Below are 17,434 nucleotides of genomic sequence, written 5' to 3' on the forward strand. Positions count from 1 at the left end.
ACTGGAGGTTTTGATAACTTCACACAAGAGTCTCACACAGCTGTGGTGCACAGTGAGTTCCCAGATAGGTTGAGAGCTGCTGCGGAGACTGTGGCAGGAGAGTCCTGAGAAATAACTGGCCAAGTCTGCACCAGTGAGTCCGTGAAAACCTTGAAGGAAACGTTGAAAAGAAAGGATTCATGGAGACACGAGGAGGAATCCCTGTGTGGGGAGGAATCACCGCTAGCTAGGTCTAAGCCCAGCGGGCAGGTCTGTGCTGAGGGTTTGCTAGAGAACTGAGCTTTTCAGTTGCGGCAGTTGCTGGCCTGAAAATCACAGGGGACTAAGGACTAGGGAGTGTATCTCAGTGGGTCAGTCTAGAGAAACAAGATATCTGGTATCCTCAGAATCAGAATCGCAGGATGGAGATTGCATGCATGTGCACATACGTAAATATTTTATAAATTTCCCCTTAATTAACCAGATCACTCCCATTATGTCTCCAATACGATCAACAGCGACGGTGTGAATGAAGGTTTTCAGGGCTTATAATTTGATGTCACCCGACGGTCGCCCAGGGGCAGAAGCGCAATCGTAGTGCCAGCTGCGCTTGTATTTATTTGTTTTTCCGCCGTGTTCCTGTAGGGCTCCATTATGCAGTTTTTAATTAGTTTGTGTTTGTATTTCACCCGTCCCAAATCAATCCCATCCCAGAGCAAGGCCATGTAAATTCTTGCAGTACAGGTGTTGCTTCCTGCTCCCCTAAGCTAGCAAACGCATGTCTGACAAATGAAACCCGGACTGCCACGCAGAGGACTGTCAGCTCCTGGCAGCTGAGATCGCAGATCAAAGCCAGTGGGACTTCTGAGCCCTGTGAGCGCCAGGGAGGATGAGGATGCCAGCGGAAGCTCAGAATGTCATTAGAGGGAGGCAGCCAGAGCACAGGTCTGAAGACAAAGAGACTAATAATTTTCCCCCAGGGCTGTGGCCATCCATTGGGCCAGCAACGTCTAGGGTGGCCTTTCCTTTTGGGACAAAGGACACACCAGTTGCAGCTGATTTTTAAGGATGGGTGGGGATGGTTACTGCAGGATGTGTTGGAGAAGCTGGTGAATAGGGAGGTTGTTCACTAACCCTACACTGAGCATAGCTGAGAACATACTCTGAAGTTTCTAGATAGGAGTCCCACCCCTTGTCTTTTCCTCCGGAAATGAAGAACATGTAAATCTATTCTTCCACCCATGGAGAACTTAGTTTATAAGCTCTCTCTCTCTCTCTCTCTCTCTCTCTCTCTCTCTCTCTCTCTCTCTCTCTGCCTCTCTCTCTCTCATAAAAAAATTTAACTGAGACACATGGAAATTATGATTCAACAGCAGTGTATATTTAATTAGTGTAATCTTGCTTGAATTTAATTACCTAATGAATTATTTGTTTAAAAGGTAGACTGCCTCATTTGCCAAGTATCCAGCAGATCCCTGGTATCTTGCTGGCATTTAAGGGCTGATCTTTAGCTCTCAGAGTCTGTGGCTGTTCTGAACTGCTCAAACACAGATTGATCCAGGTATGTGGGTGATGGATAGCCAAGACATCCCATCAGTACGAAGGTTGGTTCTCTTCTGCTGTGTACATGGGGCCCTTTGTGAATTAATGTCCTCTGACATTGTGTATCTAGTTTATGCTGTAAGCATTTCTTGTACTTAGTGGCACACCCTAACCCCTGCAAGCCTGTGAGAGGATTCGCTTGTCATCTGCATGTATTATGAAGTCATGCTTGCTTGCATCAGGAACTCCCATGAGTTTTCCATGCCAGTCTCCAGGGTGCTTTTCTAGCCTCTCCTGATGGTGAAAAGTCCTTTGGTTATGTGGGCATCAAACTATGGAAATTGAAGCTACCCAGGTACAGACTTTAACCTGAGCCTTCGGGTTCTAAACCTTGCACCACACAATTTCCTTTTTCCCAAATGTGTGAGCAAATAATGCTCAGCTGCTGTCCTCCATGGGAAGCTCCAAGGATAACCTGTTTGCAGACACATTCAACTCAGTGGGTCTAGTGCAAAGACTCCAGTTACAGACTAGCTGGCCTGCTGGAATCTTCCTGTGGCTACTCTGGAAGCTGACCCACCTTGGCTTCTGTTCTCTTGGTTTGAAAAACCTTCTCATTTCTGATTGCCAGTGGTAGATAGGAGCTTCATCATGAGCATGTATGAATGGATAGGGGAGGTGTGCCATGTTGAAAAGGCTTGCTACCCTGATGAAGAGAAAAGGAAAAATGAGACCACACAGATGTCATGTTTCTGGATGATCTGTTCACAGAATGCTTCAAGTTCAGGTGTGGCCAGCTTTGTCATGTAGATTAATAAGAATTTAGTAATTCTTATCAATTTCTGAGTTTCACCATAGCCATGTTTTTTGAAACAGATGCTTTAATAACCAGTAGTTGGTTTGTTATAATATAAACTTAATCACATTCAATTATGGCTACAATAGCATCTTTCTTCCCAACCAGCAGGATGGTGTGGATGTACTTTCAGGCTTATTTATGGATTTTCTTCACATACTCTTCCAAATAACAAGTGACAGTAACAACTGGAAAGGACTTGAGATAATAGCTAAGCAATGATAACACATTTCTCAGATCTGAGCAAATCCACAGATGACTTGCTAGTCAGACCCTCAGAGGAAATGATACACACAGGACGGAAGGATAGGAAACCAAAATGGCATTTTTGTGCTTGACACTTCCAAAAATGTTTGAAATTTAGACCAAACACTGATAGGATTTCCTATCATCCCTCAAATGTTTATATCACTGTAGATAAAAGTCGACATGCTAGACATCCCTTACAACATCTATTGACAAACACACACCCTCAAAAGTAGAACTCCTAATATTTGTCAGGGTATGAAGGGATATGCATGCCAGACCTCACAGGTTGATGGGTTAAAAATCTGTTTTCTGTACTTTACAGATATCTGCCCAGCAGAAGTGGCCAAGAAACTAGTGTCTCTTAATGGTTAGTGGGCATCTGGGAAATTCTGAGAAATCCAGGATACATCTGTGGATTTTCCAGCATTTTCCAAGACTGGTCTTACAGATAAACACAGGCAAGACCCAAGACCCTTAGCTATCAGGCTATTGCCTTTTTTCTTACTTAACTGTCATCCCATGCCATTTTCTGAAGAGGTTCTGCAGTTTGGAGTTCTTGGCTGGATTCTTCTAGTTCCTTCTTCATTTTCTAATGCCACGTGGTTCTTGGAAATGCATCTCACAGAGGTCAACATTACTTTTTCTTTTTCTCTTTCCACATTCATTCTGCTTCTCCTTTGGGAGTAGCCAGGGGTGTGTGTACATACAGAGGTTTCCCTAAATTCATAGAAGATTGTGAGTCCAGGAGGCCAGCAGGATGAGTGCAGAAAGAGAAAGAGAAGAAGAAGGACTGTTGCCCTCTGGAAGATGCATTTCCAAGAGTAAGTTGGTTCAAAGGAAGCAATATACCCAGGACTAAATGGGAAGCCATTGTGGGCAAAATCCCTTCCCTCCCTGTACCCAGTACTTCTTGAGGTTCTTTGAAGGCTCTTCCATTTCAGAGCCATCTTCCATGCCCTCATTAGGCCTACAGTCTGCCCACTATCTTCTATGTCACATGACTTTCAGTAGACATCCACATGACTGACTAGGGTCTTCTTAGAAGTTGAGTCATGAATTTTAACTTTCATCAAGTGTTCATTGACCTTTCCTATAGACATCTGGATGCAGAACAAGCAGGTCAATTTCTGCAGATGGTGCCAGATGCCACATTCATCTTTTCCTTGTAGCACATGTCTACTGTACCACCAAGATACCATTTCTAGCATGGAAATCCCCAGACTATCATTTTGTATCAGTACCATTTCCTCTCACAGAAGAGCAACTTTCAGCCACTATGACCACCAGGAGAACTTGCCTGGGTCTACAGTCCCTGAGGAGATGGATGTACTTCATGCTTGGCCGAAAAATGACTCCAGTATAAAGAGGCAGTCTGAACCCACTCCTGTCTTCCAGTAGCTGTACCTTCCTGCCAGCATATGCATGTTGCATGGCTGATCTGTCAGTGACAGTGTTGGGGAGTGACCACTGATCATCTCATAAGCTGAAGACTGTGACATCATCTCTACAGTTGAGTTATGTGGTTTGGTATAAGCCCTGGCTTAGAACCTTGACACTGGGCTCAGGGGCATATGTAAAGTGAGGAACACACAGGCCAGGTGTTCTCTCACTGTTCCTCTCAGACTGCCACCACCCCTGATGTCATCTCCTGATGGCCTGATACTCCATTCCCTCCCTCCTTCTCACCATCCTTCCTTCCTTAATTCTTCCTTATCTATTTATTCTCTTAAGCCCATGGAAAATCAGTGTAAGAAACAGTGTTGTGTGCTGTGGGGAAAGCTAAAATAAATCACTTGTCTAAGTATCTAAGTGTCTAAATTAGACATTAAGTGCCACACACAGAGACACCTAATGATTCTGCAAGGCAGGATCACTGGGTCAGACACCAGTTATTACATTTAAACTCAGCTTCCCATTGTCCTGTGTGTTCTCTGCAGGGCTCTTCTCTCTCTTCAGACTGCAAACAGATATCTGTTATGGGAAACATTAAAAAAGATAACCCCACAAACTCTCCTTCCATCTGGACCACATTCTAGTGTCCAGCCACATCACTATGTACCAGCGGGTACCTCCTATTTTCTCCCTGCTAGCAAAATCATCTAGCTTACATGTAACACCCCACACACCCCACAATCAGTCATCTAGCGCCTAGTTACCCCGTAGAAACATGACTCTTAAGGCTTAATTATCCAATCAGATTTATATATCAATAAGATTACAATTTACAAGATGCCAATACAATAATTTCAGAGCCAAATGATAAAGATAATGCTTTAATCCACTATTCTAACCTTGTGAAAACCTTAGCTACCTGTGGCTGTTTAAAACCACATGGGGTCTGGATCGTCTTCCTGTTCACCTGCCTCCATGATGATTTCTCCTGCTTCTCCTCTGACCTCCAACCTCTCTCACTCCTAAACTTCTAGCTCTGCCTCCCTATTCCTGTTCAGTCACAGACCTGCCATTGCCCTAAAGTGATTGGACAGAGAAAATGCTGCAACAGGTTATCTGTTGCAGCCTACAAGTCAAGGAGAGGATGAGGGTTCATTTTCTCTGTCCTATGCTGAATTTACCTAGCTAGGTGCCTTTACCAGGCAGCAGCCATCTGCTGTTTTCCAGCACTTCTGATGTTAGATCATCCTGCCTGTTATTTCTCTGAGATCTCAGAACCAACTCAGCAGCACTGCTGTCTGAGAGCCAGTCTTGGGTAACACTTTATTTTCCTCGTGTCTTTGGCTCTTCAGCAGAAGGGTGCAGCTGTGTCTCACACATAAACCACTTTTTTTTATCTTTTCCTCCAATTTTTGTTATGATATGAATATGAAGTGCCCTCCAGAGGCTCACAATGGTTCCTAGCTGGTGATACTGTTTTAGAAGGTTCTAGAAACATTAGGAGGAGGGACCTAGCTTGAAGAATGATGTCACTGAGAGGCATTACCTTGGAAGGTCACTAAGAAAGGGTCTCTGAGCTCTGGATGACCTCTTCACCTGTGTATGGTGCTATAATGTCCTGCCTGTATTTAAGAAGCCAAACAGCCATGTATGGCCTCTGAAGTCACACAAACTGTATCTTTCCTTTCATGGTGTGTATCTGCGGCACTACTCATAGCTCTAAAAAGCTGTTACATTCATTAGAATACTGAATTTTCTTATGCTATTCTTTCTTTACTGGATTTTGCTTCCAGGGAGGTTACAACCAGATACCACAGATTTGGTTTGTCTCACAGTTTAGATGCTGGAAACTCTGAGTCAAGGTGTCGGCTAGATGAATTATTTTAACTGTTGGGAGTGAGGGTTAGGACTCTGCTCTGAGCCTGTCTGCCCTAGTTTTTGGTGATTTCTGGCACTCAATTGGTAGACATAACACCCCAATCTCTGTTTTCATCTTTAATGTTACATTTTAGTATTTTTTTTTAATTGAAACAAAATCTCACAATGTTTCTCAAACTTAAACTTGAGCTCAATAGCTCCTACTTTAGCCTCCTGAGTGGTGAAAAAGGATTGCCCTGACAGGTTATATTTGTCACACCTGACCATGGTCCGCCTTTTCCAACTTCCCTTTAATTTCACTAATTATAGCATGAAGATTTTACTTCCAAACAAGGTCACATTGTGAGACATACCAAGGACCTGGATTCCCACATTTGTACTGTGGGGATTACTCTTCTACCCACAATACCTTGTTCAGATTTCTTCACAAAGAGCAAGTCTTCTCTGTCCAACCCATAAGTTACTTCTGTCTCCTGGCTAGGCTCTTAGTGAAATACTTGAGAACTGTTATCAATGGGGACAGACATGAATCTGTCAAAAGTGAAGGAGTACAGTCATCATTAACTGAAGGTGGGTTTGTCACACAGAGAACCTGAAAGCATTTCATAGTCTCAGACAAGTCTGAGGACCCATGGAGGACAGAGGCAAAGCCCCAGCATGAGGCTTTTCAAGAGATGCAGGAGACACTGAGGCCTAGTCACCAGGGGATGGCTGAGACACAGATATGAAATAGGCTATACTCTCATGGCAATATGGGAACCTGTAGGTATCTAGAAGGAACAGGTGCAGATGTAATATCGGAGGGATGTAAAGGGGTTCATTCACACCTGAGCTGTTGGATCTAAGCAGGTTAAGGCAGAATGATGGATGTGGACAAGTCTAAAGTCATGTTTAGTGGGACTGACTATAGGTCAGACCCGACTCCTCTAGCCCTGGATTTCTTTATTATTCTCTCCCATCACTTATCTCCCTCTGAAGATAAGAGGTAGTTGTGATGAGGCCAGATACAGATGCTGCGTGGCAGCCTGTGTGGGTGCACACAGACAGGTGAAGAGAGTGCTTGTCTTTTCTGTTTCCAGTACTAGAGATTGTCCTTTTAAGTTATATCCAGACCCTTTCCTTTTTTTTTAATTTAATCTTGTGACAGAGTCTCAATAAGTTGCTTAGGCAGGTTCACTCCTGCTCCTTATTCTTCTGTAGCCTGGCTAGTCTTGAATCTCTTCTTTCCTATCTCAGTCTCATGAGTAACTGGGCATCAGGCCTGTGCCACAGGATCTTTTGGTCTAGCCTACAGGGAGAACAGCTCTACTTTCTGAATTGTATTTATTGAATATCAAGATACGACTTTTGAAGGCTGGAAAATAGGCTTAGAAGTTGAAAGCACTTGCTGATTTTGCAGAGGACTTAAGTTGAGTTCCCATCATCCATATGGCATGGCATGCTTGTTTGTGATTCCATTATCAGTGTATCTAACACCCTCTTTTGATCTCTGAAGATACCAAACACTCTCATGGTCTACATACATATATGCAAGCAAACACAAATACATATAAAAATAGAACTTTTGTTTATGTATTAATGAGAGATTGAAAAGCCATATTCAATTTCAAGATTTGATTCTCTCTTCTGTAGATGAGAAGATAAGTTGACTCTTCTTGCGAAGCACAAGACATAAAGGACCACCTTTCTATGACTACCTCAGAATTCTTCCTCAGGTCTGAAGGTAACAGTTATATCCTTAATTCAGAATTTTAAAGTCTGGCATATACAATGGGATCTGGAATAAGAAATGAATGGAGACACAACCTGGTCAACCTAAGTGTGGTAGCTGTTTGCTCTGTCATCTTGTTTTGTTCTTTTCTTTTCTTTTCTTTTCTTTCTTCTTTTCTTTTCTTCTCTTTTCTTGTTTTGTTGTTGTTTTTAATCAACTTGACAAAGGTAATGTCATCTAGAAGGAGGGAACTTTAGTTAAGGAAAAACCTCCATTGGCTCTGGGTAGCTCTATGGGTCATTCACTGATTGACAGTAAATAAGAGAGGGCTCAGCCCACTATGGAACATACCTTCTCTGAGCACCTAAATGATCCTGAGTGCTTTAAGAAAGCAGGTTGAACAAAAGCCTTGGGGAGCAATCTAGTAACAGTATTCCTCCATGACTTCTACTCTAGCCCCTGCCTCCAGGCTCTTGCCTTAAATTCCTGCTTGACTTACTTTGATGACTTCCTGTGATGTGGAATTATAAGGTGAAGTTAACCCTTTCCTCTCCCAGTTGCTTTTGGTTATGTTGTCTGTAACATCAATAGGAAGAAAATTAGGACCTCAAGACAACCTCCTCTGCCTTCATTGTGGCTCTTGATGGAAGTAACTGATTTTCAGAAAAAATAAAGCACTTTTAGAGTTGAGCGGCTTCAAGGTGTTGGATAGAGAATGCTGTGATCAGAAGTTAGAATAGTGTTCACATGAACCTTTCAATGGCTGGGTGCATTATTTAGGGATGAAGCCGTCTACACATGAACCTTGTGGAAGATACTTCATACTCCAACTACAGTGGCTACCTAAGGTGAAGATCACAGTTTCTTCAATTAGACATTCATATCAGTGTCTAAGGCAGTACTCATTGCTACATATGACAATGCAGAACCCACTGTGCACATGCATCCTGGATGCCCATATCAAGCCTTCCTTCTACAAAAACAGGTGCTCACACAACTCTCTAGTGAGACCTTTATTAACACAGCAGCCAGCAGGAACAGCTAAGGGAGATGACTGAGCCTAGATACCTCTCCAAGCTCTAGACCCTCTTTGCCTCCTGACCTTAGTCTTGGTGTGAGATGAGTGAGTAAATCTAGCACTGGCCCTGAGTCCCATCGTAGAGTAGATAAACTACATCATGGGAAATGCAGAGTTCTCAATGCAGAATTCTGGGATCTCAAATTAGTAATTATTATAAATCAAGGTTACACTGCTGTTGGGCCTGGTAATGCATGGAGTATTCTGGAATTATTCTCTCATAATAAGTGGTTGCCTAAGGTTTTACTTTCTCTCAGGAGACACCATCAGTAAAGGACTATTCTCAATGTTAAAAAGGGATCTGCTCTTGGCTGCTCCACAGCTAGTAAGCCTGCTTCTTGGAGTTCAGTGATGACAGTATGAGAGGCTCCTGCTGTGACACAGGTTCGTGTACAGTGAGATAGTTAAGTGGTTTATTTTTAAGGGAGCACATGTGCCCCATACTCTGGGGAACAGAACTGAAGCTGAGAATCACTGAATCATGGACTTTAAAAACTCCCACAGGAACATGCAGAAGGTTTTGAAGAATAATTCTTATGTATATTGAAAACTTCAACCTTCAATGACTCCCCCAGTGGATGATGAGGTTCAGGTATCCTGTGTGCACACTAGTTTTCCTGGAGCAATTACATCACAGATGAAGAAATGGCTGCTGAGCAAATGTTTACCACGGATGAGTGTGCACAAGGCATGCTGGGCTTCACAGTGTTTGCTGGAGAGCTTCCTGGATATGGACAACCTGTTCACTGGCATTAAGGGCCCTCTGGACTTTCCGAGACAAACTTTTCAAGCACACAACACCTTTACAAAACAGTCACTCCTTTAGAAGAGCCTCTAAGAAATGTTAATTCTGAGCATGTAGTCCAGGCTGGCCAGTCCCCTTCCCAAGATCAGTTTATGCAGGCTGAGATACTGCAGGTGGTCCCAGGGAAGCATCTATGCAGACAGGGGTTTCTAAGGAGTACAAGGCCCTGCCATTCCTACACTCTACTCTTACCACTAGAGAGAGACAGAATCCCAAAGCATTCTTCCTTTTCCAGCCTCAGACTGTGCTCCTTCAACCAGCATCTCTCTTTCCCCTCTGTCTATATTAATAATGCCTGATATCCATATTCTGCTCTGAGAGTTAAGAGGTTTTTACAGTCAGTGCAAGTGTGATCATGTAATGTTTGTTTTTCTGAGTCCATTCCAGGTACAGCCTTATGGCAAATAACCAAGATTTCCTTTGTATGAGCTTCACAGTATCAAATAGGTAACAGGGCCATATTCTCTTTTCTGCTCTACTACTGATGGATAAGACAAGATTCTTCATCTTCCTTCCTGAACCATGAACATAAAAGCATAGATATCTATTTGACGTACTGATTTAATTTCCTTTGTAAGCACTACACATGAGTGGATCAATGGCTTGTTGAGAAATCTTTATAGTGGTTTCCCTAATGGTGGCACTATTTGATGCCTCTCTGCTTCCTCATACTGTATTGTGTGTGTTTGTCTATTCCCACCCCTGCCCTGATGTTGTTTCAAGATGGGTATTATGACTTTACATGTCACCTACTTATGATAGGACCCCTCTCCCATATCCTGAAGAGACATTTATTATATTTATGGTTTGGGAACATTCTGTTTTACTTCAGCTTAAGGTTGCACTCTGGTGAGCATTCTCATGGAGCCCTATAGAAACTTGGGATTTTGGCATCAAGGATTTCAAGGGAAACTTTGAAGTATAGTGTTTTTATGAATTCTGGCAAGCAGCAGGGATCCGGACACCATGGCAGGGCTGAGTCCACTATGTGAATGAATGGACAGTAAACATGAGGGGCCTATCTGGGATGCAGAGACAGGCACAGGGCTCTGATTGACAGTGCCAAGTTTGTCTGCAGTTGGGCTGTACTGGATTGGTTCATTATTCATTTGCTTATCTAAAAATAGATACTTTTCTCTAAAAATAGTTAAACATGGAAAAAATTATAGTCTGGTTTACTTTATTGTGCTGTTAATTGAGACTTTGATTGCTTGATAAAAATATAAGAAAGGTGTCACTGTGTCAAATGAGGACCTCTAAGGGAATAAGAGGGTCATTTCTCTTCAAACTTTTTTGTCATCCATTATGCATTTGGGGATGTTTACCTTCTACTGGAAGTGGGAGCTGATGGAGCAGAGACAAGATCGAAGTATGACAGCAGGAGAGGGCTGCGAAGTTTTGACAGGGAGCGGGGTACCACTTCTGTGGGAAGCCACACTCTTTCTTGACATCTGTCTTGGGAGGCGCGACTGTGGCAAGTCAGGCTGGTGCCTGGGGCAGGATGTCAATTGGGCATCTTCTCCCCTTCAATTATCCAGCAGTTGATAAAAAATAAAATAAAAATAAAATTTAAAATTTGACACGATTCTCTAAGTTAGTCATCACAAGTTTGCATAGAATTCATTTGGGAAGCTCTCTCACCAGGCCTCCCTAGTGGGACAGAATTAGACAGCATACCCAGCAAGCCTGAGAAGCGTAGACAACCTCTTGGCCATCAGTGTCCTATTTCAGGTTGTGGTTTGTGGTCTTTCAGATGAAACCACCTAAGCAGAGGGCCTGGAAGATCATGGGAGGAAGCAGGAGGGTCGGCTCTCTTGATTTAGAGCTTCCCAGTGTCCACCTTGCTACCAGGTAGGCAGCTTTCAATGCTGAGCCCACTGGATTTTATCACAGGTGACTATATTTGATGGTTTCAGGCTGTTCTTATTGTAACTGAGGTAGGCCACAGTGTAGGTGTCTATGACATGTATGCTAGAACCAGAGTTGATGTGGGGCAGTACTGTACTGTGCACACAAAGGAAGGGGCTGGGTATCCAGGAGCAATCCACACATTAAGCCAAGACTCAATTAATCTATCCCTCTAAGGACACACTCAAACCATTGCTTAATGGCTTGAATGACTGACTAGGGAGCATCTACCTGACTCCCTGGGCACCACTTACTATTACAAATGTCTCTTCTCCAAAAGACATTCTGGTGAGTGAGGGAAAAACCTACCATCATCAATTAATTTCCTTTGGTAAAATAATTTACTTACATTAAAGAAAACACACAGAAAAAAAGATGCTAGTAGAAATACCCTTCTAGCCAAGCAGGATCCTCTGTGCTTGTGTCAGGAATGCAAAACAAGCAGGAATATTGTTTGTCTCCAGTTTCTTTCAGTAGAATGCTTTTAACATTTCCTCATGATAGGAAATGTTCTTAGACCCATGCCATCTTGTTAGAGAACATAAATCGACCTACCTATTCTTTTATTATTAGACATTGAGTGTGTTTGGGGATATTTATAATTCTAATTGTATATTTATTATTTATTTGTTCACCAGTGCATGTGTGCATGTGAGTGTGTGTGTGTGTGTGTTTTAGTATGTATGAGTGTGTATGCATGTGACTGCATGTGTGTATGTGAGTGTGTGTGAGTGTGTTTGAGTATGTGTGAGTGTGTGTGTGTATGTGTGAGTGTGTGTGTTCATTCCCAGCACTCCTACAGGGAGATTGGGGGCAGTCTTATGAGAATAGCCTGGAAGGTCATAGGCCAGCTAGTCTGGAGTATTCATCATACAAAAAAACAAGAGAGATACTGCCTTCAGAAAATTTTGTAAGGAAAGAACTGACTCCTGAAAGCCATTCTTCAGCTTCCATTGCACATAGAGCCATGTATACACAGAGAAATGGAAGACTGTGCTCCTGGGGAGAGGGCTCAAGGATACATGGTGTAAAAATGACGCCATCAGTTGGGGACTAGCTTTCTTGTGATGCTGTGGAATTTGGGTTTTTTTGTTTTGTTTTGTTTTTTGATTTTGGGAGTTTTTTTGTAAATTCAAATTAGATATATTTTTTTTTTGTCTTCTCTAGACACAAAGACATAGCAAAAAATAACATGAAAAACCCCGAGCTTTATCACAATGTATTAGCAGTTCCCTTTTCTTTTTTGACTTTCAACATGCTTCCTGTCTCATTTAATTAGCTGCATCAGGCTCAGCAGGTTGAGCCTGAGCTGCTAAGTGGACCCTAAGACATGCAGGGGACAAGCCGCTGCATCAACCTCACAACCATGTTCTGAAGCTTTCCTGTTGCTCTCTGTAACTTAGCTTTGGAAACACTGATCATCAGCCTTAATATGAAGATCTACAGGAAAATGAACATCAGCTTTGCTTTCTAATGAGAACATGTTTCAGTGATACCTTTGGCTATCCAGTCTCATGTTCCAATTTACTGTGGTCAAGTACTGGCTGGGAGCTTCTGCCCCATTCTTCCTTGCTTTCAGTGGCTGTTTTATGTGCATGGTAGACAATGCCTTTCTCCCACCAACACCCTGTGAAGGTGCTGAGGGTGTTCTTGGCTTCCTGAGGCCAGTTCAATAGGGTGGGAGGATACTGCACCTTTCCACACAACTATCTGAGGAACAAGGGAGTAAAAGGCTCCCAGAAAGGTGTGTCCTTAAGGTTCATACATAGTAAAAAAGCAAAGGGAGTTTGTGTTTCTAATGCTAGACCATAGAATCATGGAGTAAATGTTTTCTTAGCGTGTGTCTTTCATGGGATGCATGCAGTTCTCCATTGCAATCTCCTGTTGTCCCTGGTCTCATACACTACTGAATCACTGCACTCATGAGGATGGCTGGCACATCTGGACTTGATGAATCATTTCATGGATTATTACAGGGAACCCGGGAGCAGAGGGACCTGGTGATCTCCTTCCTGTTCCTCCAAGTGTGTGCTCAATCCTAATGTTCTCCTGAAACCATGTTCCTTTTTGACTTTGGTTGGTTGCAGCTTTATGTTACAGAAGCAAATATCCTTTATATGTAGTTCTGGCCTTGGTGAGAATATCCACATGTCCAAGTGAAGTATTTTCAACTGGGCTCCACCATCAGAATGGAAGGGTTTGAGAAGGCAGGTCTCCATTGTTGAGCTTGGGTGATCTCCTAAGGTCCACATTTCTGGACTCTGTTTGTCTCAGGAAAGCATCAAGTGACCTGTGATCTGGGGGTTACACACAGGGTCAGCAGCCCCTGATAAAAGAAGGGAGGTAGGCAAGAAAACTTCAGCGTAGCCTCTAGACAAATGCTAATCCCAGCCTGAGTATCTGAGTCATGTCTCAGTAAACCTCCTCAAAGTGTTTATAGAGGGCCTGAGAACATTCTGTCTCCAAGGAAATATCCTTCAGACTCTTGATGGCTCCTTAAAGGGTAGGAAAGTATTAAATAATTTTATCTGAAATCTGAAGTACCCAAAGAGCAGGATAAATGTTTGGCTTCATTTTTTTTGGTGTTGAGAGATGTCTTTGATTTCCAGGGCTTGCTAATCTTTGCGTTTTCCTGAGTACAGGTAATTCTATTACAAATTAACAAGGGAAAGTAAGCTGACAGTGGGGTTTTAATCGCATATAATTACTTGGTTTGCAGAAGTATTTTACAATTGAGATAATTTGCCTGAAAGTGTTGGTATTTAGCAAACAGAGTTTATGGTAATTCCCTTATTTTCCCCCAACTGCCTAGTAATCTTTAAAACAAGGAAGTAGGGCCACAGTAAGAATTCAGAATTGAAACAAAGCTATACATGAAAGTGCCTAAAATGTATCTGTTTGTCTTTGTTTCAATAGGGATCCAAAACAAAGTTAATCTGATCAACCAGGATCAATAGAGGAGTGAAGATTCACATTTCTTTGAAGCTGGTAAAGGCAAATAAATAATCCTTCCAAACAATGGAGGCCTTTAATTCTCAGGCTTCAGCCTGAATGCTATTGTGAGTAGGATTTGCCGGTTTCAGGTTTTCACTTGGATGCTGGAGCAGGTGCCTCAGTGCAGGCAAATGCCTGTGATGATGCCGTCGCTGCCACGGGTAAGTGAGAGTCACTCTTAATCCAGCATTACCTTTTGATAATGGTGGTTTTGCTATTATTTTATCCCCAGGGACTACTACTCTTACCTGAGACTTTGTATCCAACTACAGGGACATGGAACAAGCAAAGGCAGGCTCACTTCAAATCTGTAAGACAAAAATTCACTGTCAACATACTAACTCGACCTTAAAGGAATCCAGACAGCGTCAATCTTGGAGCAGCTGTGGTAAGAATGCATTTGGAAGGCAGAAGACCCTTAGCCCCCAGAGCTGTACTGGGGACCCTTCCCTCTTGCTGGACCTGGACTCACTAGCTACTCTTCCCTGGAAATAGGCAGTGCATTCTATATTTCTCACACCTCAGGTAAGGAAAGGCAGGTCTGTCTGCTGTTGTGTGTCAGCCCCATAGTGGGCTATTTAAGAGCAGCCGCCTCAGGATCCCTTAGTAACAGCCTGTGTCTGAGGGTTCTGATTTTTTGTTTGTGTGTTTGTTTTGTTTTTGTCTTACCTCACAAGGTTCAGGGGAGCCAGGCAAGTGGCTTAGATGGAGTTCTTGAGTTCCAGGCATTTGGGAGCTATGGGTCTTGGAAGAGTCATGGTGCCTGTAGCCCAAATTCAGGGAACAGTCAGAACCCCGGCAATGTCTTACTTATTCTCTCAAGACACACATAAAAATTTCTTATCCATCTTCCCTCATGGCTTAGCTCCTCATCCTGGCTGCCCAGAGTGACAGAGAGCAATTAAGGATGGAACTCATATCATTACTCACAGAAAGAGGAAGATTAGAGTATCTCTGTAGCCATGTTCAATTTACTGAGGGATGTTCATGGAGTAAGAAAGTCACAGGTATGCCTTGTGCAGCCTACAGAAACAGTCTGAGCAGAAGCTGAGACAGCCAGGCCTCACACATCGGACAGTGTTTTCTCCTTTAAAATTATTTACCAGTCTATCACCTTCTGTTCACAGGTATTATTCTCTGATGCCCAGCACATGCCAGACACTGTTAGGTTCATCAAATTCGGAAGCAGCCAATATTTTACTCCTAGGAACTTAAGATAAAGAGAAACAAGGGTGCTCTCTGCTATAGATCTCAAGGTTCAACTAACTTACCTTCATGGAGCATCGCTCTACAAAGAAGAGTGACAAATTGATTTGGGGATATGTGGAGAGTGTGTTACTTAAAGGCTGTTGGCAATGAGCCACGGACTTCAGAAATGGAAAGGATGTGTCTAGCTGGTGGATTACAAATTGGGAGGGATAAACCCAGTTCTGTGGCATCTAGGTCATAGGTCTAATGGAAGGGAAGTGCCAGGCTATGAAAGTATGATTTTCACACCGATGACTCTGCTCATATCCAAGGGAGAAGCTTCTGGTAGCTTTCTTAGCACAGAAGGGAAGAGATGACCTTTGAAACAAAGTACTCTGTATAGGGAATGATTTGGGGAGAAAAGCCTGAGACTGGGCTCTTCTCTTACAGGACAAGCAGTTACAATGTTTCATCATCCTTCCTTCTGAGTATGCAGGGGAATTTTTTTCCTGATGTGGCAAGATATTGATTTAGCAATTAACATTTTTGTATCCTACAGCTTTGTCTAGTCTTTGCAAAAACAGATCTGAGGGGAAAAGTCAGGAACCCAGGATTGAAGGTAAATGAACAGCAGTGATGAACAACTGTGGTTCTCTTACTATTTTTGGCACAAAGGACTTCTTCCTTTGTGGATGCACATTAGGCTGTCATCTGCAAAGAATTTAGGTGAGTGATGTGCGCCACACCACTATAGGCATAACTACCTGTGGCTTTCCTGCTGGATCCACCGTCTCCCTAATGAAAATCCCAACACAGGCTTGTCTCCAGTAGGTGTTCATTCCCCTTCCTTGCAGCCTATGCAGAGTCTCAGGAGGGGCCTTTTACCACAGAGAGCTTTAAACAGGATACCAATAGAGAAAAGGCGTTGGGGGGCGGGGAGACACACAAGAAAGGATGGAGATTATTGGGTGAGCTGTCTAGGGATGCCATCTGAGAATGGCAACTGTTCCCACAGTATAGGAATGCCAATGCTCTCACATAGGTTTTGACAGTAACAACTCAGGCTGTATCGCACTGCTGGGGAGCTGCAGCTTTCTCACACCCTTCAAAGGGCTTGCTTGATGGGTGTGGTTTTCCCAGACTTGGTCACTATAGGAACATAATCAGAAAGTGTGGCTGAGGTGGCATAACACTCTGAATGCTTTTTAATTCCGGGGTTTTAATGTTTTAAGATAGGGTATGATGTGGGCTGCTAAGAATGGGGCTGGGGTTGCAGGGTTGGGGGATGCTGACTGCATCTGGCTTCTGAACACACAGGCCATGTTCTTCTGGAGGTTTCTGTCCTCTAGGTTCAGTAGCCAGACACTTGTGGGACGATTCTTGGTACCTCTAAGCATTTCACCCCTGTGCTCCTACTGACCCTTCAGTTTGCATGGGAATTTCTAAAGAGTTTATTTTTATGTGTACGTACTTGTTTATCTTCCTGTGAATAAGTACAGATGTTGGGAGCCTCCGCCGAGGCCAGAAAATGGTTTCAAATCCTTGAAGGTGAAGTTTTATAGGTGTTTGTGAGATGCTGGATAATGGTTCTGGGAATTAAACCGCAGTCTTTGGGAAGAGTAACATGTGCTTCTGAATGCTGAGCCATCCCTCCAGCCAGAAACATGTGCATTGCATTTTGACTTCAGCCATTGGGCAGCAGCAGCCATTGGCCTGAATCACCTCTGAGGATACTCCCAGTGTTGTACTGATGCATATCATCTTGCATATATACATATATGTCTTGATGCATATCATGAACTCCACAGATAGACATAAGTTATCCCAGCATTTCTATTTCAGCCTCACCTTTAG

General features: G+C 43.1%; 2 long non-coding RNA genes across 3 annotated transcripts; both read left to right on the top strand.

Moving 5' to 3' along the window:
- Positions 1-1,721: 1,721 nt before the first annotated feature.
- LOC116083647 lies at positions 1,722-14,409 on the top strand. The gene is made up of 4 exons (XR_004115830.1): positions 1,722-1,876; positions 7,529-7,619; positions 11,244-11,341; positions 14,315-14,409. It is a non-coding gene; the product is annotated as an uncharacterized LOC116083647 (long non-coding RNA).
- Positions 14,410-14,465: 56 nt separating this feature from the next.
- On the top strand, positions 14,466-16,307 carry LOC116083648. Of its 2 annotated transcripts, none has more exons than XR_004115831.1 (3): positions 14,466-14,553; positions 14,665-14,780; positions 16,140-16,307. It is a non-coding gene; the product is annotated as an uncharacterized LOC116083648 (long non-coding RNA). The 2 variants fall into 2 exon arrangements; XR_004115832.1 differs by lacking the exon at positions 16,140-16,307 and adding an exon at positions 15,520-15,755.
- The last annotated feature ends 1,127 nt before the right edge of the window (positions 16,308-17,434 follow it).

Source organism: Mastomys coucha, unplaced genomic scaffold (genome assembly GCF_008632895.1).
Source record: "Mastomys coucha isolate ucsf_1 unplaced genomic scaffold, UCSF_Mcou_1 pScaffold8, whole genome shotgun sequence".
Taxonomy (NCBI): Eukaryota; Metazoa; Chordata; class Mammalia; order Rodentia; family Muridae; genus Mastomys; species Mastomys coucha.